Source organism: Theropithecus gelada, chromosome 4 (genome assembly GCF_003255815.1).
Source record: "Theropithecus gelada isolate Dixy chromosome 4, Tgel_1.0, whole genome shotgun sequence".
NCBI classification, from domain to species: Eukaryota; Metazoa; Chordata; class Mammalia; order Primates; family Cercopithecidae; genus Theropithecus; species Theropithecus gelada.
Window position 1 is genome coordinate 135,359,766 of NC_037671.1, and position 24,040 is coordinate 135,383,805.

At 41.1% G+C, this 24,040-nt stretch overlaps 1 protein-coding gene across 4 annotated transcripts in view; it reads right to left on the bottom strand.

The window, feature by feature from the left end:
* Positions 1 to 24,040, bottom strand: part of CDK19 (cyclin dependent kinase 19) — a 217,407-nt gene that overhangs the window by 166,426 nt on the left and 26,941 nt on the right. Inside the window, exon 2 of one of the 4 annotated variants that reach the window (XM_025383474.1) lies at positions 9,891 to 9,952. The exons of the other annotated variants lie outside the window; for them this stretch is intronic. The gene's annotated coding sequence lies outside the window, so the exon portion shown is untranslated. The remainder of the gene's footprint in view (positions 1 to 9,890; positions 9,953 to 24,040) is intronic. 4 annotated transcript variants of the gene reach the window in all.

A 24,040-nucleotide genomic window follows, 5' to 3' on the forward strand; every position in this document is an offset into this window, starting at 1 on the left:
GAGTCTCGCTCTGTGGCCCAGGCTGGAGTGCAGTGGCCGGATCTCAGCTCACTGCAAGCTCCACCTCCCGGGTTCACGCCATTCTCCTGCCTCAGCCTCCCAAGTAGCTGGGACTACAGGCGCCCGCCACCTCGCCCGGCTAGATTTTTGTAGTTTTTGGTAGAGACGGGGTTTCACCGTGTTAGCCAGGATGGTCTCGATCTCCTGACCTCGTGATCCGCCCGTCTCGGCCTCCCAAAGTGCTGGGATTACAGGCTTGAGCCACCGCGCCCGGCCGTGTGTGTGTCTTTAATTCCTCTAGCGCCACTGGGTTAGGGTGTCCCCGACCAAGGTGGTCTCAGCAATACCCAATACCCCATAAGCAAATTAGGGAAAAATTATTTTGTTTAAGAGAAAAATGGAGAAGGGTCCTTATTTAAAATAAAAGACAAAATTTGTTCTAGTGTATTTTATTGCTATAGTAGAAATTGGTATATTGTCAATCACAAAATATTCACTGTTTTTGGCCCTCAGTCTTCTTCTCACTGATTGATCTCCCTGATCTCCCTTTCCTCCTATTCTTCTTATCAGACAAGATTAAGCTTTCCAGAAATTTTGTGAACACCCTAGCCTGAGATCAAAGCTCTCTTCTCTACATTCACCAAGCATGTGTATGCACTATACAAGTAGCATTCATCATATACCACTTCGTATGGTAGCTTTTCCATAGTGTGTGATATAAATAACTTGGGCTATGGACTCATATACCTCATATACGTATTCCACGAAGTCACACAGTGAATAGGTTACTTATACCCTCATATTATCAGTTTTTGCATCTGTAAATTAAGAATATTTACCTTATTCAACAGCTTTGAAGATAAATGAGATAAAGGAGAATACATAAAGTACCTAGGACAGTGTCTAGCACCTATTATAGTAGCCAATGTAATACCTTGGAGCTAACAATCAAATATTTGATGAATTGATTAACTGATTAGATGACTGACTTCACTGGCTATCAGCCTTTTCAAATAAGATAGAGGTTTACAGTAAGAGTCTAGAATTAGATTTTACATTCAACAAATAGTTATGTGCACTGTGGTACATATTGGGCACTACAAGGCTTGCAACAATATGCTGAGGTATAGTCTTTGCCCTCCAGAAGTTCAGAGTAGAAAAACTAAACAAAATAGAAGGTATTATACATTAAAACTGCCTGAATCCCATCATTTAAAATACTTTTATGACCATCCATTTAATCCCATCTTTCTCATAAAAGTTAAGGCAAAGTGAAGGAATGCAGGGGAGGAGCATGGAGTCCTCCTACGATCTGATATAAGCAGTACCTGACATTTTTTATACTACCAAATAGGATAATCTATTGAGATTATTATAACTCATGGAGAGAAATTAAATGGTTCCCCCTAAAATCAAGAACAAAGCAAAGATGTCTGCTCTCACCACTTTTATTTTCTTTTTGAGATGGAGTTTCACTCTTGTTGCCCAGGCTGGAGTGCAACGGCGCAATCTCAGCTCACTGCTACCTCCACCTCCAGAATTCAAGCGATTCTCCTGCCTCAGCCTCCCAAGTAGCTGGGATTACAGGCATGAGCCACTGCACCCAACTAATTTTATATTTTTAGTAGAGAAGGGGTTTCTCCATGTTGGTCAGGCTGGTCTCAAACTCCCAACTTCAGGTGATCCACCCACCTCAGCCTCCCAAAGTGCTGGGATTACAGCCATAAGCCGCCATGCCCAGCCTGCTCTCACCGCTCTTAATCAACATAGACTGCAAGTGTTAGCTAATATAAGACAAGAAAAGGAAATAAGAGGTATACAGATTGGAAAGGAAAAAATAAAACTTTGTTCACAGATGACATAATTGTCTGTGAAGAAAATCCCAAAGAATCAACAAAAAAAACCTCCTGGAACTAATAAACAATTATAGCAAGATTGCAGGGTACAAGATTAATATAAAACGTCAATTGTTTTATTATACCCCAGCAATAAAAAATTGGAGATGGAAATTACAAATACAATACCATTCACATTAGCAACCCAAAAAAGAAATATTAGGTACAAATCTAACAAAAGTATAAGATATATATGAGGAAAACTTAAACTATAAAACTGTGATAAAATAAATCAAAGAAGATCTAAGTAAGTGGAGAGATATTCCATATATAAGTCTAAGAAGACTCAATATTGTCAAGAGCTCAATTCTTTCTAACTTAATCTATAGATACAACATAATCCCAAACAAAATCCCAGCCAATGGCTTTGTGGACATTGACAAACAGATTCTAAAGCTCATGCGGAAAGACAAAAGACCCAGAATACCAATGCAATATTGAAGGAGAAGAACAAAGTTGGAAGACTGATACTGCCCAACTTCCAAGTTATTATTAAGCCACAGTAATCAGGACAGTGTGATACTGGTGACAGAAAACACAAATCAATCAATGGAACAGAATAGAGAGCTCAGAAATAGACTCACACAAATAGACTCACGTGTTCGTTGACAAAGGAACAAAGAGCAACAATGGAGAAAGAAGGTGTTTCAACACACAGTGCTAGAACAACTGGATGCGTATATGCTAAAAAAAAAAAAAAAAAAAAAAAAGAATCTAGACACAGACCTTACACCCTGCAAAAAAAGTAAGTCGAAATGGACTGCTGACTTAATATAAAATGGAAAACTATAAAATTTTTAGAGAAGGCCAGGTGCGGTGGCTCACGCCTCCAATACCAGTACTTTGGGAGGCTGAGGCGGGTGGATCACCTGAGGTCAGAAGTTCAAGACCACTCTGGTCGACATGGCAAAACCTCATCTCTACTAAAAATACAAAAATTTGCTGGGCATGGTGGCGGGCACCTATAATCCCAGCTACTCGGGAGGCTGAGGGAGGAGAATTGCTTGAACTCAGGAGTCAGTGGTTGCAGTGAGTCTAGATTGTGCCACCGTACTCCAGACTGAGCGACAGAGCAAGACTCCGTTGCATGCATTAATTAATTAATTAATTAAATATTTTAGGGAATAAAATAGAAGAAAACCTAGATGACCTTGGGTTTACAGTGCCTTTTAAATACAATACTAAAACACAATTCATATTTTTTTTAATTTGAGAAGTGAGACTTGACTAAAATGAAACACTTAGGCTCTGTGAAAGACACTTTAAAGAAAATAAAAAGAGCCAGGCACGGTGGCTCACACCTATAATCTCAACACTTTGGAAGGCTGAGGTGGGAAAATTGCTTGAATCTAGGAGTTTGAGACCAGCCTAGGCAACATAGCAGGACCATGTCTCTACAAAAAAATTTAAAAATTTTGACATTTTAGGAAGAAGGATCACTTGAGCCCTGGAGGTTGAGGCTGCAATTAGCTATGATCATGCCACTGCACTCCAGCCTGGGTGACAGAGTAAGACTCCATATCAACAAAAAGAAGAGGAGAGGTCAGACGCGGTGGCTCATACCAGTAATTCCAGCACGTTGGGAGGCCAAGGCGGGTGGATCATGAGGTCAGGAGACTGAGACCATCCTGCCCAACAACACGCTGAAACCCTGTCTCTACTAAACATACAAAAACTTAGCTGGGCGTGGTGGCACGTGCCTGTAGTCCCAGCTACTCGGGAGGCTGAGACAGGAGAATGGCGTGAACCTGGGAGGCGGAGGCTGCAGTGAGCCGAGATCGAGATCGCACCACTCCACTCCAGCCTGGTGACAGAGCAAGATTCCGTCTCAGAAAAAAAAAAAAAAAAAAAAGACGAGGAGGGGAGGGGAAGGGAGAGGAGGAAAGGGAAGGGGAGAATTGAACAATTTAACACCCAAATCCAATTAAAAAATAAATAAATGATCTGAATAGACATTTCTCAAGGAAAGATATACAAATGACCAACAGGTATATGAAAAATGTTCAACATCACTCATTATCAGATAAATGCAAAACCCCAATGATATATATCATCTCACACCAGTTTAAAATGGCTATTATCAAAAAGAGAAAATAACAAATGTTGGCAAGGATGCAGAGAAAAGGGAACTCTTATACACAGTTGGTGAGAATGTAAATTAGTACAGCCATTATGGAAAACAGTATGAACATTCTTCAAAAAACTAAAAATAGAAATACCATATGATCCAGCAATCCCACTACTTGTTATACATCCAAAGTAAAGAGAATCAGTATGTCAAAGAGATAGCTGCACTCCTATGTTTACTGCAGCACTATTCACAATACTGAAGATAAGGAATCAACCTAAACATCCTTCAAGAGATGAATGGATAAAGAAAATGTGGCATATATATATATAATGGAAAATTATTCAGCTACAAATGAATGAAATCCTGTCATTTGCAGGCCAGGCATGCTGACTCAAACCTATAATGCCAGTACTTTGGGAGCCCCAGTCAGGTGGATCACTTGACACCAGGGGTACAGGACCACCCTGGCCAATTTGGTGAAACCCAATCTCTACTAAAAATACAAAAGAAATTATCTGGGTGTGGTGGCGGGCCGCTGTAATTCAAGCTACTCAGGACACGGAGGCAGGAGAATCCTATGAAACCAGGAGGCAGAGGTTCCAGTGAGCCCAGATCACACCACTGCACTCCACCTTGGGCAACAGAGCGAGACTCTGTCTCAAAAAAAAAGAAAGAAAGAGAAAAGAACTCCTGTCATTTGCAACATCATTGACCCTGCAGGGCATTATTTTAAGTAAAATATGCAATGTATAGAAAGATAAATACCACATTTTCACTTATGTTTAAGAGTACAAAAAGTTGATCCTAGCTGAGTGCAATGGCTCATGCCTGTAATCCCAGCACTTTGGAAGGCTGAGGCAAGAAGACTGCTTGAGCCCAGGAGTTCCAGACCAGCCTGGGCAATATAGTGAGACCCTGTCTCTAAGAAAACAAACAAATAAGGCTGGGTATGGTGGCTAGCGCCGGTAATCACAGCACTTTGGGAGGCCAAGGTGGGCAGATCACCGAGGTCAGGAGTTCGAAATCAGCCTGGCCAACATGGTGAAACCTTGTCTCTACTAAAAATACAAAAACAAGCCAGGCATGGTGGTGCACATCTCTAGTCCCAGTTACTCAGGAGGCTGAGACAAGAGAATCGCTTGAACCAGAAGGTGGAGGTTGCAGTGAGCTGAGATTGCACCACTGCACTCCAGCCTGGGTGACAGGCATATGTCACCATGCCTGGCTAATTTTTTGTATTTTTAGTAGAGATGGGGTTTCACCAAGTTGGCCAGGCTGATCTCGAACTCCTGACCTCAGATGATCCGCCCTCCTCAGCCTCCCAAAGTGCTGGTATTACTGGCGTGAGCCACCGCACCCGGCCAAGAAGAGAGACTTTTGAATGCTCCCAACACAAATAAATGATAAATGTTTGAGGAGATGAATATGCTAATTATCCTGATTTGATCATTACACATTGTATACATGTACTGGAGTATCACATGTACCCCATAAATATATACAATCATTATACATCAATTAAAAATATTTTTTAAATTTGGGAAGTTGGACTTGCATAAAACTGAAACTTTTGCTTTGTGAAAGATATTTTCAAGAAGGCAAAAAGACAAGCCACTGACTGGGAGAAATAATTCTCAACTGGTAACAAAATACACCACAGTCAGATTAGCAAAACAAATATAAGAATGCATAATTCAACAGTGATGAAAATAGCCAACTAGCCTGCAAATGTATGAAAGGCTTTAAATTGCTTCCAATCTATTATTGATAAAGAGAAAATATCCTCAAAATAGTCACTAAAAAAAGTAAAATAAAGCCAAAAGGGTTTGGGAAGTAAAATTGTAGCTTACCTCAATAAACAGCCTGAAATTCACCTATCTCTTCTAGTTAAGAAAAATAGCTTCTCTGAATAGGAGGAAGTGAAAGAATAGCGAAACTTGGTTCATTGTAAAATGGTGTGATCCTGTGTTGGGCACACAGTAGAGATTTCGTAAATACATACTATCCAACTTCACATAAGGTGTATAGCCTAAAGAGAAGGTATAATATGCAGCTACTTTGTATTAGTCTGTTTTTATGCTGCTGATAAAGACATACCCAAGATTGGGAAGAAAAAGAGGTTTAATTGGACTTACAGTTCCAAATGGCTGGGGAGACCTCAGAATCATAGCAGGAGGTGAAAGGCACTTCTTACATGGCGGCGACAAGAGAAAATGAGAAGGACGCAAAAGCAGAAACCCCTAATAAAACCATCAGATCTCATGAGACTTATGCACTACCACAAGAATAGTATGAGAGAAACTGCTCCCATGATTCAAATTATCTCCTACTGGCTCCATCTCACAACATGTGGGAATTATGGGTATAGAATTCAAGATGAGATTTGGGTGGGGACACAGAGCCAAACCATATCATTCCACTCCTGGCCCCTCCAAATCTCATGTCCTTACATTTCAAAACCAATCATGCCTTCCCAACAGTCCCCCAAAGTCTTAACTCATTTCAGCATTAACCCAAAAGTCCACAGTCCAAAGTCTCATCCAAGACAAGGTAAGTCCCTTCCACCTATGAGCCTGTAAAATCAAAAGCAAACTAGTCACTTCCTAGATACAATGGGATACAGGAATTGCATAACTACAGGCCATTCCAAAGGGGAGACATTGGCCAAAACAAAGGGGTTACAGGCCCATGCAAATCCAGAAGTCAAATTTTAAAGCTCCAAAATGATCTCCTTTGACTCCAAGTCTCACATCCAGGTCACACTGATGTGAGAGGTGGGTCCCCATGGTCTTGGGCAGCTCCAACCCTGTGGCTTTGCAGGGTATAGACCCCCTCCTGGCTACTTTCACGGGTTGGTGTTGAGTGTCTGCAGTTTTTCCAGGTGCATGGTGCAAGTTGTCAGTGGATCTACCATTCTGGAGTCTGGAGGTCTTCTCACAGCTCCACTAGCCAGTGCGCCACTAGAGGCTCTGTGTGGGGGTTCCAACCCCACATTTCCCTTCTGCACTGCCCTAGCAGAGGTTCTCCATGAGGGCCTCGCCCCTGCAGCAAACTTTTGCCTGAGCATCCAGCATTTCCATACATCTGAAATCTAGGCAGAGGTTCCCAAACCTCAATTCTTGACTTCTGTGCACCCACAGGCTCAACACCATGTGGAACCTGCCAAGGCTTGGGGCTTCCACCCTCTGAAGCAACAGCCTGAACTGTACCTTGGCCACTTTTAGTCACAGCTGGAGTGGCTGGGATGCAGGGCACCAAGTCTCTAGACTTCAAACAGCACAGGGACCCTTGGCCCAGCCCATGAAACCATTTTCTCCTAGGCCTCCAGGCCTGTGATGGAAGAGGCTGCCTTGAAGACATCTGACATGCCCTGGAGACATTTTCCCCATTGTCTTGGGAAGTAACATTCTGCTCCTGTTACTTATGCAAATTTCTACAGCTGGTTCCCATTTTCTGGGTTTTTCTTTTCTATAACATTGTCAGGCTGCAAATTTTCCAACCTTTTATGCTCTGCTTCCCTTGTAAAACTGAATGCCTTTAACAACATCCAAGTCACCTCTCGAATGCTTTGCTGCTTAGAAATTTCTTCTGTCAGATACCCTAAATCATCTTTCTCAAGTTCAAAGTTCCACAAATCTCTAGGGCAGGGGCCAAATGCCACCAGTCTCTTTGCTAAAACATAACAAGAGTCACCTTTGCTCCAGTTCCCAACAAGTTCCTCATCTCCATTTGAGATCACCTCAGCCTGGACCTTGTCCATATCGCTATCAGCATTTTGGGCAAAGCCACTCAACAAGTCTCTAGGAAGTTCCAAACTTTCCCACATTTTCCTGTCTTCTTCTGAGCCCTTCAAACTGTTCCAACCTCTGCCAAAGTCACTTCCACATTTTCAGGTATCTTTTAAGCAGTGCCCACTCTACTGTTACCAATTTACTGTATCAGTCTGTTTTCATGCTGTTGATAAAGACATACCTGAGACTCGGAAGAAAAAAAGGTTTAATTGGACTTACAGTTCCACATGGCTGGGGAGGCCTCAGTATTACAGCAGAAGGCAAAAGGCACTTCTTACATGGCGGCAGCAAGAGAAAACGAGCAGGATCCAAAAGTGGAAACCCCTGATAAAACCATCAGATCTCATGAGACTTATTCACTACTATGAGAGCAGCAGGGGGGGAAACCGCCCCCATGATTCAAATTATCTCCCATCAAGTCCCTCCCACAACACGTGGGAATTATGGGAGTACAATTCAAGATGAGGAGATATGGGTGGGGACACAGAGCCAAACCATATCATACTTACTTGATATCTAAACAACTATAATTGCCAGAAGCCCATAAGAAGCCCATTCCTCTGATTCCCATTCACAATCTATCTAAAAACTAGCCACATTACTAACTTTATGTCTAAGAGTACACTGTTAGCTGCTATAGAACTCTTTCAAAAAAAAAAAAAAAAAACCCTTCTATTCAAGTATCATGTGAAGAAAGTTCATAAATGGTTAAATTTACAGAAAGCAGAAAGTAACATCTATGATATCTGGCACATAAATGACAAAATGTTGTTTTGTTTTTTTTTAAAGAAGCATTACCCAGGTAAAGTACGTATGTCAGAATTTCTGATCTCTAGTCATATCATAAAAAGTGACTCCACCAGGCAGTGGCTCATACTTGTAATCCCAACATTTTGGGAGGCCGAGGCAAGAGGGCTGTTTGAGGCCACAGGTTCCAGACCAGCCTGAGCAATAAAGCAAGACCCTGTCTCTACAAATAACTTAAAAATTAGTCAGGTGTGGCGGCATGAGCCTGTGGTCCCAGCTACTTGGGAGGCTGAAATGGAAGGATTGCTTGGGCTCGGGAGGTCAAAGCCACAATGAGTTGTGATGGCACCACTGCACTCCAGGCTGGAAAACAGTGAGTCTCTGTCCCCTCCTCTCAAAAAAAAAAAAAAAAAGAGACTCATTAAGAAGGTCTCCATAGCAGGGCGTGGTGGCAGATGCCTATAATTAGCAATTTGGGAGGCTAAGGCGGGCAGATTGCTTGAGCCCAGGGGCTCAAGACCAGCCTGGGCAACATGGGGAAACCCCATCTCTTTAAAAAAAAAGAAAAAAAGGTCTCTATAAAAACATATTTTACAAGTGTGTGGGATGAGAACTAACTGCGGGCAGATCCCGAGGTCAAGAGATCGAGACCATTCTGGCCAATATGGTAAAACCCCATCTCTACTAAAAATACAAAAATTAGCTTGGCGTGATGGTGCATGTCTGTAGTTCCAGCTACTTGGGAGGCTGAGGCAGGAGAATCACTTGAACCTGGAAGGTGGAGGTTGCAGTGAGCCGAGATCGTACCACTGCACTCCAGCCTGGCAACAGAGGGAGACTCTGTCTCAAAAAAAAAAAAAAGGAAAAGAAAAAAAATGTTATCAAGAGACAGGTAACTAGCATATTGGAAACTAACATTTCTGGCACATGGGACCTATAGCAAGAATGCGTATCTTCCAGTCATGAGTCATGGATTAGGCTGCCCCTCTATTGTGAAGCAATTTTTCAGTAAAAGGAGCAGCATATGAATAATGACTTGGACAAGCTCTCAAGAAGAAACCAGAGTAAAGCTAGGTCTGAGAAAATTATACGGTATATAGCATACATTATATTAATGCTGTTTTCCTACTCACTCCTATTTCTTAATGGCAAAGAAGTAAAATTGAGTCTTTAGTTCTATCTAAATTTTACTATTTTTTTATGAATTTTAGTAATACCGAATAAAACTGTACAGGTATTACCTTGGTTTTAAATTTTATGAAAGTGAATCATATAATGCATCATTATAAATTACTTAGTGACTACACTTATGAAAAGCTCTCACCTGTCACATACCCACCCCAGCACACACACACAATGACACCAGAAGGCAATACTCTGCTTTACCTTCTGCTGAAAAGTCTGCTACCTCCAACGCTTGAGGTCCATACACGAAGGCCTCCTGGAATCTATGAACACAGCAGAGGCAAAAGGCAGAGAAGTTTATGTAGATTTAAAGTTACACTGCCCAAAACATAAAATGCCAAATGCCTATCACAAGTCTACATATCTGCCAAGGAACTCAGATTTTAGATTTGACAATGAGCATATCAACAATATACAGGTAACATTCACAATTCATTATATATAATGTAGCTTATTGTATGAAAAGACCAAAAGTTGAGTCTTAACTAATTATATCCTTACCAAAAGAACCAATTTATACTACTGGAAAAACTAATGCAGCAATAAAGTATGAATTTATATACACTGAAAGTAACAATTCAACCTTTTAAATTATGTGAGAGAGCCAATCCATATGCAGTAATCCCCCCCTTATCTATGCAGGATACGTTCCAAGACCCCCAGTAGCTGCCGGAAATCTGGGATAGTACCAGACACCCTACACACACTGATTTTTTATCTAATAACTAAAATGACTACTAAGTGACAGGGAGTATCTATAGCATGGATATACTGGACAAAGGGATGATTCATGTCCCCAAAGGGACAGAGGAGGACAGTGCTGGACAGCACAAGATTTCATCACACTACTCCAAATGGGTACAATTTAAAACATGAAATCTTTATTTCTGGAATTTTCCATTTAATATTTTCAGACCACAAGTCAGTAACTAAAACAGCAGAAAGCAAAACCACAGATAAAGGGACTGTTATATAAAGAATATAAAACAAATTAAAGGCTGGGCATAGTGGGTCATGCCTGTAATTCCATCACTTTGGGAAGCCAAGGCCGGTGGATTGCTTGCGCTCAGGAGTTCAAGACCAGCGTGGACAACAGGGCGAAACCCCATCTCTACTAAAAATACAAAAACTAGCTGGACATGGCAGTGCACACCTGTAGTCCCAGCTACTTGGGAGGCTGAGGTGGGAGGATCACCTGAGCCCAGGAGGTTGGGGCTGTAGTGAGTCCTGATCACACTACTACACTCCAGCCTGGGTGACAGCGCAAGACCCTGTCTCAAAAGAAATAAAAAATAGGCTGGGCATGGTGGCTCACACCTGTAATCCCAGCACTTCAGGAGGCCGAGGCAGGCACATCACAAGGTCAAGAGATCGAGACCATCCTGGCCAACACGGTGAAACCCTGTCTCTACTAAAAATACAAAAATTAGCTGGGTGTGGTGGCAGGCGCCTATAGTCCTAGCTAATCAGGAGGCTGAGGCAGGAAAATTGCTTGAACCCCGGAAGCAGAGGTTGCAGTGAGCCAAGATCACGCCACTATACTCCAGCCTAGCAACGGGGCGAGACTCCATCTCAAAAAAAAAAAAAAAGAAAAAGAAAAAATAAATTAGGTGGAAAAATACACTTCACAAAATAAAGTATGGCAGGCCCCGCAGCTCAAGGTACATTCTCTTCTTAGAACCAGAAATTATTGGGAATATCATAGAAAAACAATTAAAAACAGACCTAGAAGAGGATAACGTAAAAGAAAAAAGGAGAAAGTAGCACTGTAAAGCTATTCTGGTGGCAAGATTTTTTTTTTTTTTTTTTTTTTGAGACGGAGTTTCGCTCTATCGCCCAGGCTGGAGTGCAGTGGCCAGATCTCAGCTCACTACAAGCTCTGCCTCCCGGGTTCACGCCATTCTCCTGCCTCAGCCTCCCAAGTAGCTGGGACTACAGGCGCCCGCCACCTTGCCCGGCTAGTTTTTTTTTTTTTTTTTGTACTTTTTAGTAGAGACGGGGTTTCACCATATTAACCAGGATGGTCTCGATCTCCTGACCTCGTGATCCGCCTGTCTCGGCCTCCCAAAGTGCTGGGATTACAGGCTTGAGCCACCGCGCCCGGCCTCTGGTGGCAAGATTTAATTTAATTCTGACAGTAATGTTGAAATACGCAAGGTACTACATATGCTAGGCAGTAAGGGAGAAATCTACCAATATCATAAAATAAAAATAATCATGAAATATGAAAGGCTTTTCAGAAAACATTCACGTAGAAAAATTAAGGATTTAATCAGGTAAAATATTTTGATCTCAGATTTTATTTCATTCTTTTCTGGTAATAGGGATAAAAGACTACAAAATATAGCTGATATATGAGAAAAATGAATCAGATAAATTTTATCAGCTGTTAAATTTAAAAGAGAGGGGCATATTATCTTTATGGAGTATTTAGAAATCTTTAAAAGTATCATCAAATAATTAGAAAAGAAGGAACAAAGTATTGTCTTAAAACCTGATGACATGTCAAGGAAAAAACAGTATTTTAAAACACTGGCCCTGAAGCCAGGTGACTTGAGTTCAAATCCAAGGTAGCTCATTTAAGTGCTTTGTGACATCAGGCACTTAATCTCTCAGTATAACCTGTGTTGTTCAATGAGGACACCTTCAGCATCTCTCCGATTTATATTGAGTATCAGTGAAAAAAGGTTTTTAAAAATGTTATAAATTACAGAATGCTATTTTATGCAAAAATTTAAGCCAGTGCATTCTATTTAAATTAGTGACTTAACAAAAGTTGTTAACTAAGAACCAGAGAAAATAGCCGGGCATGGCAGCTCATGCCTGTAATCCCAGCACTTTGGGAGGCTGAGGCAGGTGGATCAGGAGTTCAAGAGCAGCCTGGCCAACATGGCAAAAACCCCATCTCTACTAAAAATACAAAAATCAGCTGGGCGCAGTGGCACGCACCTGTAAACCCAGCTGCTCGAGAGGCTGAAACAGGTGAATCTCTTGAACCTGAGAGGTGGAGGTTGCAGTGAGCCAAGATCGCGCCATTGCACTCCAGCCTGGGCAACAAGAGCAAAACTCTGTCGCAAAAAAAAAAAAAAGAGAAAATATTCGTTGCCCAGCCAAAGAATCTGGGGAGCTATGTGAGGAAGCCCGAAGAAGCACAGCGAAAGTTTGAGATGGCCAAAAGAGCCTAGAATAGTTAGTTTCAAAGCTAAATGGCAGCCAGAAGAGCACAGTCCCCAAGAGATGATTATATCAAATTACTAATTTAGCAATAAGCCCAGCCTCAGCTGTATCTTCTCTTAATTCCCAAAACAGCCTTCTAGACTGCACTCTCCTCTAAAGCAGTGCTTGTGACATTCTAAGTGCATTTGACATACTATGTTGAAACACAGTGACTACTTGAATATTACATATAATCCTGAAAACCAAAGAGATAAATTCCCATCCAATAAAACAATAATAGCAGCAAAGACTTATATAGAATGTTTGATGTGCCAGGCACAGTTCTAAGAGTTGTACAAGCACTAACTCATTCGGTCTTCACAACTCTGAGATAGGTACTATTATACTTTAAAGACAAAGAAATGAGACAAAGGGAATTTAAGAAACTTGCCCAAAAGCATGCAGCCAGAAGTGGCAAGTCAAACCCAGACCACTCCCAGAAACATGTTCTTAGTCACCACATCATCCAGCCTATGAAATTAAAATCATACAAACCGGCATCTATCTATATGTAAGAAGCCAAACAATTATACGTGTTCTTAAGTATTCAATCATCTATATATTCCTCAGCATATGCAACATTTTCTCAGAAAATTCCAATTAAAATGTCGTATAAAATATGTAACAAAATGAGAAATGTGTGATATGAAACTAAAAGAAAAATTAGAACTTTTTCAAAACAAAAGGCCTTAAAATTTAAAATCAGTATATCCGAATAACAAATAATACTGGTGTAAGAGTAGCAATACTGAGTATTTCTGTTTTTTAAACTTGCTGCCATTTGGTTATACAACTCACTCAAACATTTTGTAAACTTTAAAATCTCAATACAATAAGATACCACCTCATACCTTATGACGGCTACCATCAAAAAACTAAACAAGGAAAAACTAAAAAAAAATAAAAGAACAAGTGTTGGTGAGGATGCAGAAAACCCGGAAGCCTTGTGTACTGTTGGTGGGAGCACAGAATGGTGCAGTTGCTATGGAAAATAGTATAGCGGTTCATCAAAAAAGTAAACACAGAATTACCATATGATCCAGCAGTTCCATTTCTGGGTATGGAGTCAAAAGAACGAAAAGCAGGGACTCAAGGAGATACTTCTACACCCATGTTTGTAGGATGATTATTCACAGTAGCCAAAATGTGGAAGCAATCCAAGCTTCCCTTAACGGGTAAGTGGATAAACAATTGGTAGCATATACATATAACAGAATATTAGCCATACAAAGGAGGGAAATTCTGACACATGCTACAAGCTTGAAGGCATTATGCTAGGTCAAATAAGCCCTCACAAAAGGACAAACACTACAGATCCCATGTACATGAGGTAGGTACAGTAGTCAAATTCACAGAGACAGAAAGCAGAATGTGGTTGCCATGGGCTAGGCTTCAGAAGGGGAGAATGGGGACTTATTCCTTAATAGGTGCAGAGTTCCAGATTTGTAAGATGAAAGAGGTCTGTGGATGGATGGTGGTGATGGTAGCACAATATGAATGTACTCAATGCCACTGAACTGTATACCTAAAAATAGTTAAGATGGTAAATTTCTTGTTATGTGTATTTTATCACCATTTTTTAAAAAGTAACATGTGCTAAGTATAGAAAATCTAAAAAGGGAATTGCAAAAAGAAACACAAAATTATTTCATCTCCCAAAAAAACACTGTAAACCCGTTTAATGTGTATTGTCATAGAGTTTTTAAAAATCATACTATACACTTTTTTAAAAAGGAATTCCTATCAATGTCTTTCTTACAAACATTAATCCTCTTTAGTACTGATTTAATTTTACTAAAAGTTTAATTGGAAGTCTTTTAATTCAAAGGTTAAAATTATTAAAGTATAATTTTTGCCCCACTAAAACAGCTTTGTTATCAAAATAACCACTTGAGTCCTCTAGGTTTCCCAGCAGAATGGCTTTTACTCAGAGTTACCACAGAGTTTCAATTCTTGTATTATTAACCAAACCAGTCTTGTATAAGCAATCACATGTATTACTACTTGGGTAAATTGTACTAAATTGTTCTCCCTACCTCCATTATCCGTCCTCTTTGTGGCAAACACTACTGGTTGCCTAGTATACACCCATTCTCCCTCTCTTCCTTAGGAACAGACCATGGTTTTATTCTGGGTGGCACGTATCCAGGTAAAAGTGTACATTTCCCAGCCTTCCTTGCTACTAGGACTGGTCAATAAGCTAGAAGTGGAAGTCATTGGATGAGACACTTACAAGATAGCTACTTAAACGGAACTTAGCTAGAAGTGTCTGTAGCTCAGATACAGTGGATGGCACTCCAGCAGTCATTCTGGACAATAAGGGTAATGGAAGCTGTGCCAAGGGACAGTCAAGCAGACAGAAGGAACTCAGGTCTTTGATGATCCTAGAGTCATCATGCCAAAACTGGACTTTAGTGTGAGAATATACCTCTATTTTGTTGAGACCACCTGTTTTGTATTGTAGGTGAACCTAAATCTAATATACCCACCTTTACACTGCTGTATCAGTCATCTTTCTAAAATACAAATCAGAATTGTCAAAATCCTTATCTTGGCACACAGGACCTTTCATTATTCCTTTGACCGCTGCTTATATCTGCAGCCTTACCTCCACCCATAAAGAACCAATTACAGGCTTCTAATACCACCCCGCCTTTGCACAGGTATATACACCCTATTTGGAATAAATGCCCTTCGCAAGAGTCTTTCTTCATGTATCCTTCAAGTCTCAGCTCCTCCAAAAAGCTTTCCTGCTGCACTCACCCTATACACAAGTACAAACAACAAACTCGTGCACCAAATATGAATGGACAATGTTCCTTTGTGCTTACCTTTCTATGAAACTATAATGTAATGTGGGGATGTTTTGGTCTACCTCTGTCATTAAAGTGAAAGGCCTTGAGGATAGGAAACCATTTGTAACTCTTTGACTTTCCATAGCCCTTAGCACAAGGTCTAGACTAGGGCATAAAGAAGATCTCAATAAATGTTAGATGAATAAATGAAGTTCAGAGAAATAGTCATTCTGAAGTACTTCAAAAACCTTGGCTGGGCACAGTGCCTCACGCCTGTAATCCCAGCACTGTGGAAGGCTGAGGCAAGAGCATCACTTGAACTCAGCAGTTTGAGGCCAGCCTGGGCAATATAGTGAGACCCCATCTCTACAATAAATAAATAAAAATTTTAAAACCTCATATTCTCAACCACTTAAAAGGAGGCCGGGCACTGTGGCTCACACCTGTAATCCCAGCACTTTGAGAGGCTGAGATGGGCGGATTACCTGAGGTCAGGAGTTTAAGACCAGCCTGGCCAACATGGTGAAACCCTGTCTCTACAAAAATACAAAAATTAGGCCAGGCACGATAGCTTACACCTGTAATCCCAGCCCTTTGGGAGGCCGAGGCAGGCAGATCACCTGAGGTCAGGTTTTCAAGACCAGCCTGGCCAACATGGCAAAACCCTGTCTCTACTAAAAATATAAAAATTAGCTGGGTGTGGTGGCACACGTCTGTAATCCCAGCTACTCGGAAAGCTGAGACAGGAGAATCACTTGAACCCAGGAGGTGGAGGCTGCAGTTAGCTGAGATGGCGCCACTGCACTCAAGCCTGGGCGACAGAGTGAGATTCCATCTCAAAAAAAAAAAAAAAAAAAAAATATATATATATATATATATACACACACACACACACACACACGAATTAGCCAGGCATGGTGGCTTGCACCTGTAATCCTAGCTGCTTGAGAGACTGAGGCAGGAGAATCACTTGAACCTGGGAGGAGGAGGTTGCAGTGAGCTGAGATCGCACCACTGCACTCCAGCTTGGGCAACAGAGTGACATTGTTTCAAAAAAAAAAAAAAAAATCACGCTGTTGCCTTCATTTCAAATCACAACACAAATAAAATCTCCTACCAAGGTATATATCAGAAGACATCAGAATTTATTTTAAGACAGTTGGTAATACTTAAATTTCCTTAACTACAAAATACCATTTTTCTTCCAAAACAAACCAAGCTTCCTGAGTGGATAAACCTATTTTTTTCAGTACGGTTGTTCAGCTGTTCAAGAGAAGACAATGGAGAACATGTTACCTCATTTCACGACATCTCTACAACAAATATTTATTGAGGATCAATTATGTGCCAAGCATTGCACTGCACAATTAAAATACTGAATGATGAGCTGCTTGAAAGAAGAAAGTTCCAAGGTACTATGAATGCAAAGGAGGAGTATCACATCTTCCAGAGATGAGAAAGCAGAGAGGAGGTGGCATTTAGATATACTTTTAAATTTTTTTAAAGGAAAAATGAAACTTGCAAGAAAGAGATTTTAACTTCTCATTCTTTTATAATCTCAAGTTTGTTCTTAGGTAAGACAGAAGCAGCCAGTGTCTTTTAGTGCCTATTACATAGCACTATGTAGTTCTCTATGGACATTATCTTGATTAACCATCCAAAAAGTTACAAAGAAAGAAAATGTGTGAGATATTAGTGTATTAGTCCATTTTACATTGCTATAAAGGAATACCTCAAACTGGCTAATTTATAAAGAAACGAAGTTTATTTGGCTCATGGTTCTGCAGGCCATATAAGAAACATGGCACCAGCATCTGCTTCTGATGAGGGCTTCAGGAAGCTTTCAATCATGGCACAAGGGGGGGAGCCAGTGTGTCACATGGCAACAGAGGGAGTAAGAGAGAGAGGAGGGATATCCCAGATGCTTTTTGTACAACCAGATCTCCCTGGGAACTGACAGAGCAAGAACTCACTCATTACCCAGGACAGCAGCAAGCCAGTTATAAGGGATCTGCCCCCATGACCCAAACACTTCTCAGTTGGCCCTACCTCCCAACACTGAAGGTCCATTTCCAACCTGATATTTGGAGGGGACAAATATCCAAACTATATCAGACAGTTGCCTGTTCCCAGTGATGAGAAACACAGCAGAACTTGGTGAAAGCAAGACCCGATTTGGGCTGGGTGCAGTGGCTCACACCTCTAATCCTAGCACTTTGGGAGGGCAACACAGGCAGATGGCTTGAGCTCAGGAGTTCGACACCAGTCTGGGCAACACTGTGAAACTCCATCTCTGCAAAAAATACAAAAATTAGCCAGGCGTGTTGCCACATCCTGATAGTCCCACCTACTCAGGAGGCTGAGGTGGGAGGATTGTTTGAGCTCAGGAGGTGGAAGCTGAGGTAAGCCAAGATCATGTCACTGCCTGGGTGACAAAGTGAGACCCTGTCTCAAAAAAAAAAAACCCTATTGAGAGATACAATCAGTTCTTACTTTAGAGTCCAAGAATCTCTGTCAATAACTTCCCAGAGTGGCTCCCTCACCCCACCTCAATCCCAACTCCCCAGAATAAAAATTTAAAGATTCCAACATAAACTTTGTGAAGTTTAAAAGCTAATGCTACAATTACACACCAAAACAGAAGCAACTTCTCAAAGAAACCTGCTATCCTCAACTAATAAAAGAAACAGAATTAGTTAGAGAAAAGGACATGATATAACAGCTTTTATCTGTCCAAACAAAATTGAATTCTTGCTTGTACCCTCCCCTTCTAAATAAACCTAGAAACACACGAGGAAAATAAGAACAAAAGGACAGAATTTCCATTCTGAAATCATGCTGCTGGTAAAAACTGCTATTTGTCCCTTTTATGCCTGCTCAAATGATACCAGAGTTTGGTCCCAGGTTCTGGGAAATCCAATCAACCCTCCTCCTGGCCACTTATCAGTCCTTCAACCCAGTTGCCTAACTGGACACTGAATCCTAGCTCCTAAAAAAAAAATCCCTTGGACTTTTCCCCAGTTCTGCACCTTTTCTACCCCCACAGCTACCACTAAGAACCAGGTCCTTATCATTTCTATTTGGACCTAACAGCCATCTGCTTCCAATGTCATCCAACTTTTGTCCTTTCCACCATCCACACTGCTGCAAAACTGATCACAAAATTCTCCTCTGTAGAACTATACAGCATCTGTTAAGCAGTGGTTATCTCTAGTGAATGGGATTACAGGGACTTTTCACTGCCTATTTTTTTATTATTTGTTTGCATTTTACAACAAACATGTATTCCCTTTACAATCAGAAAAAAAAAATCACTATTTCCATTTTGGGAACAAAAATAATTTATTCCACTTGGAATCTATTACTCTCTTTCTCCATCAGGTTAACACCAAATTCTTTAGCCTGGCACACATTACCATGCTCTCCCTCTCTCTGAAACACATTTTCAACCTCCGTCCTGAGTATTTGCTCTAGACATCCTGAATGACTTGCTGTTGTTCTTTCCTTCACTATTTTATACATTTTGCTTCCTCTGCATAGACTACAAAGATGTAACAATAATCTTGAGTCTGTTCCAAATAGGCAATCTATCTCCCACTAATGGCCATCATAAATTATTAATCTAAGAAGAATGAAGTTTCACTTGTTCACCTGCAGCACACTATGCCTACAGTCTGCGGCCTACAGTCCCACCATTACACCAACATACTAAATTCTTTCCTTCTGATCAGCGTAACTGATGTTTTTAAAAGAATAAAATAAAATGACACTTTGCATCCATAGCCTGAGAGATGACATGGGAAGAGGCAGCACAATGCAGAGTACTAACTTTGGGCAGGGGCAGGAACAGCAGACAAATATAGGGCAAGGACCCTTGTTAAATTTGCTGCACAACTTTTCAGAGTATAATTGCTTTACCTGAAGTGTTGGAAATTTCCACATCAAGTAAAAGCACAATAAAGTTAAATTTGAAAATACTAAGAATATCTGAGCTGGGTGCAGTGGCTCACACCTATAATTTCAGCACTTTGGGAGGCCGAGGCAGGCAGATCACTTGAGGTCAGGAGTTCGAGACCAGCCTGGCTAACATGGTAAAACCCCATCTCTACTAAAAATACAAAAGTCAGCCAGGTGTGGTGGTGCACACCTGTAATCCCAGCTTCTCCAAAGGCTGAGACAGGAGAATCACATGAACCCAGGAGGTGGAGGTTGCAATGAGGCGAGATCATGCCATTGCTCTCCAGCCTGGGCGACAGAGCAAGATTCTGTCCTTAAAAAAAAAAAAAAAAAAGGCACTTCCAAACCTAAGTATTAGAGCTTAAACCACAAACCTCTAAGAAGAAAACAAAGCAGTAAGTCTTTGCAACCTTGGATCAAGCAGTGGTTTCTTAGAACAAGCAACAAGGGCCGGGCGCGGTGGCTCAAGCCTGTAATCCCAGCACTTTGGGAGGCCGAGACGGGCGGATCACGAGGTCAGGAGATCGAGACCATCCTGGCGAACACGGTGAAACCCCGTCTCTATTAAGAAATACAAAAAACTAGCCGGGCGAGGTGGCAGGCGCCTGTAGTCCCAGCTACTCGGGAGGCTGAGGCCGGAGAATGGCGTGAACCCGGGAGGCGGAGCTTGCAGTGAGCTGAGATCCGGCCACTGCACTCCAGCCTGGGTGACAGAGTGAGACTCCGTCTCAAAAAAAAAAAAAAAAAAAAAAAAAAAAAAAAAAAAAAAAAGAACAAGCAACAAAAGAAAAAAAAAGAGATGGATTGGACTCAACAAAATTAAAAACTTTTCATTCAAAGTGAATCACAAAACCAAAGAGGTGAATCATCAAGAAATTGAAAAGGCAGGCTGGGCACAGTGGCTCACACCCGCTATCCCAGCACTTTGGGAGGCTGAGGCGGGTGGATCACCTGAGGTCAGGAGTTCAAGAAAAGCCTGGCCAACATGGTGAAACCCCGTCTCTACTAAAAATACAAAAATTAGCCGGCGTGATGGTGCACACCTGTAATATCAGCTACTCGGGAGGCTGAGGCAGGAGAACTGCTTGAGCCGGGGAAGAAGAGGCTGCAGCGAACCTCTGCACTCCAGCCTTAGTGACAGAGCAAGACTTCACCTCAAAAAAAAAAGAAAGAAAAGAAAGTGAAAAGGCAACTCAAAAAAACAAGAAATATTTGCAAATTATACATCACATAAGAGCATAGTATTAAGAATATAAAAAGAACTCTTACAACAATAAGAATACAACCCAATTTTAAAATGGGCAAAGAATTTGAGTAGGCATTTCTCCAAAGAATATACGCAATGGTCGCTAAGTACACAAAAAAATGCTCAACATCATAAGTTATCAGGGAACTGCAAATCAAAACCACAGTAAGCTACCACTTCATGCCCATGAAGATGACTAAAATCAGAAAGACAGACAATACCATATGCTGACAACGATGTACAGAACTGAAACCCTCATACACTTCAGGTGGAAATGTGAAATGGTACAGCTGATTTGGGAAAGACGCTGGTAGTTCTTCCAAAGGTTAAACATCCTAACAGTTAACATATTATGCTGCAATTCCACTCCTAGATATATACCCAAGAGAACTGAAAACATATGGCCCAACAAAAACTTCTACAAAAATATTCATATCAGCATTAGTCATAATGGCCTAAAAGTGGAAACAATCAAATGTTCATCAGTTGATGAATGGATAAACACAACATGATATAACCACACAGTCATTTGAAAGAATGATATACCCATACATGCTACAATATGGCTGAACTTTGATTATGCTGAGTAAAAGCAGCAAGACACACAATAACATATATAGTATGATTTCATTTGTACGTAATGTCCAGAATAGAAAAATCCATAGACAAGCCACAAAGAGTTGATTAGAAGATACCAGGGAAATGGGGAGTGACTGCTAATGTGTACAGAGTGTTTGTGGTGATGAAATGTTCTAAAATTAGATAATGGCGATAATTATACAACACTGTGCATATGCTAAAAACCACTGAATTGTCCAAAAAAAAAAAAAACCCCGGCTAGAAGGCCCTAAACATTTAACTAATGGAAAATGCACTAATTCATCAATCAGTCAATATCCTAGAATGTTTATAGAAAAGTACATTCTGACAATTTTTGGTAACCAATTTGCCTTCACCAATCTCCCTTCATTAGAGATCACTGCTTGCTCCACAGGCAAATACAGCTGATCCTTGAACAACACAGGGCTTAGCGGCGCTTACCCCACACACAGTCAAAACCCACCTACAACTTGACTCCAACAAACTTTACTTATAGCCTACTGTTGACTGGAAACCTCACCAATAACATAAACAGTCAATTAACATATATTTTATATGTTATTTTAATTACATACTGCATTCTTACAATAAAGTAAGCTACAGAAAAAAAATGCTAAGGAAACCATAAGAAAGACAAAATATATTTACTATTCATTAGTAGAAGTGGATCATCATAAAGGTCTTCATCCTCATTGTCTTCACATTGAGTCGACTGAGAAGAAAGAGGGGAGTTGGTCTTGCTGTTTCAAGGATGGCAGAGGCGGAAGAGGTAGAAGGGGAGACAGAAGAGGCAGGCAAACTTAGTGTAACTTTATAGAAATACATCATAGGCCTTGCGCAGTGGCTCATGCCTGTAATCCCAGCACTTTGGGAGGCTGAGGCGGGCAGATCACCTGAGGTTGGGAGTTCGCGACCAGCCTGACCAACAGAGAGAAAATCTGTCTCTACTAAAAATACAGAATCAGCCGGGCATGGTGGCACATGCCTGTAATCCCAGCTACTAGGGAGCCTGAGACAGGAGAATCACTTGAACCGGGGAGGCAGAGGTTGTGGTGAGTCGAGATCAAGCCATTGCACTCCACCCTGGGCAACAAGAGCGAAATTCCATCTCAAAAAAAAAAGAAAGAAATACATCATAATTTCTGCCTTTTTTGCTTTTTCATTTCTCTAGAAATGTTTTGGTATGGTACCATTCCTTCTTCCACCATCTGCCTTAGTTTCAGTGTCTGTATCATAGAAGAGTAGATGTTGTAAAAGAAGTCCAAAGCAGCCTAAATAATCAGAACCATTTTGCCAGCTTGTCTAACATCAATTTGTTTCCTGATACTGCTTCTTTTGTGTCTTTTTCCTCATCATCTGGTACTGGTTCAGAAGCACTCATCTCCATCAAGTCATCTATTAATTCCTCTGGTGTGCCATCTATTGGGTCTTTAATTCTCTCAGATCTATATTTTAAAATCCTTCATTCCCCCATCTTTTTTTCCATACCCACAATTTCTTTCATGATTTCCTTAACTGGCTCTGCCATAAACCCTGTGAAGTCATGCACAACATCTGGACACTGTTTTCTCTAGTAGGAATGTATTGTTTTGAGCTTGATGGCTTCTGTAGCTGTAATAATGGCATCTTAAATGGTGTAATCCTTCTAGACTTTCATGACGTTCTCCCTATTGGGGTTCTCTTTCATAATGTAGACAATCCTTTCCATAGGGTACCGCGTGTAACGAGCCTTAAAGGTCTTATGACCCACTCATTTACGGGCTAAATTAGAAATGTGTTTGGGGGCAAATAGATCATTTCAACACTTTTGGTGTTGAGCTCGTTGGGCTATGAGGGATCACGGGATTGTCTAATATCAAAAGAACTTTAAAAGGCAGTCCCTTATGGGCAAGGTACTTCTCCTTAGGGAACAAAGCATTGATGGAACCAATCAAGAAAAAGGGTTCTCATTGTCCAGACTTTCTTTTTGTAAAATGAGAAGACTGGCAGCTGGTGTTTATCTTTTCCTTCCAAGGCTCAGGGGTTCACAGCTTTATAGATAAGGGCAGTCCTAATCATAAACCCAAACTGAATTTGCACACAATGGTAGAATTCTATCCTTCTATCCCTTCTTGCCTTAAATCCTGGGGCTTGCTTCATTACTAATAAATGTTCCTTGTGGCATTTTTTCCAGAATAAGGCCCTTTTGTCCGCATTAAAAACCTATTCAGGACCAGGTGCTGTGGCTCACGCCTGTAATCCCAGTACTTTGGGAGGTCGAGACGGGCGGATCACTTGAGGTCAGGAATTCGAGACCAGCCTTGGCCAACATGGTGAAACCCTGTCTCTACTAAAAATATAAAAATTAGCTGGCATGGTGGCGCATGCTTTGTAATCCCAGCTACTCAGGAGGCTGAGGCAGAATCGTTTGAACCCGGGAGGCAGAGTTTACAGTGAGTAGAGATTGTACCACTGCATTCCAGCTTGGGCGACAGAGCAAGGCTCTATCTAAAACAAACAAACATACAAACACCAATTCCAGCAGATATCCTTTCTCC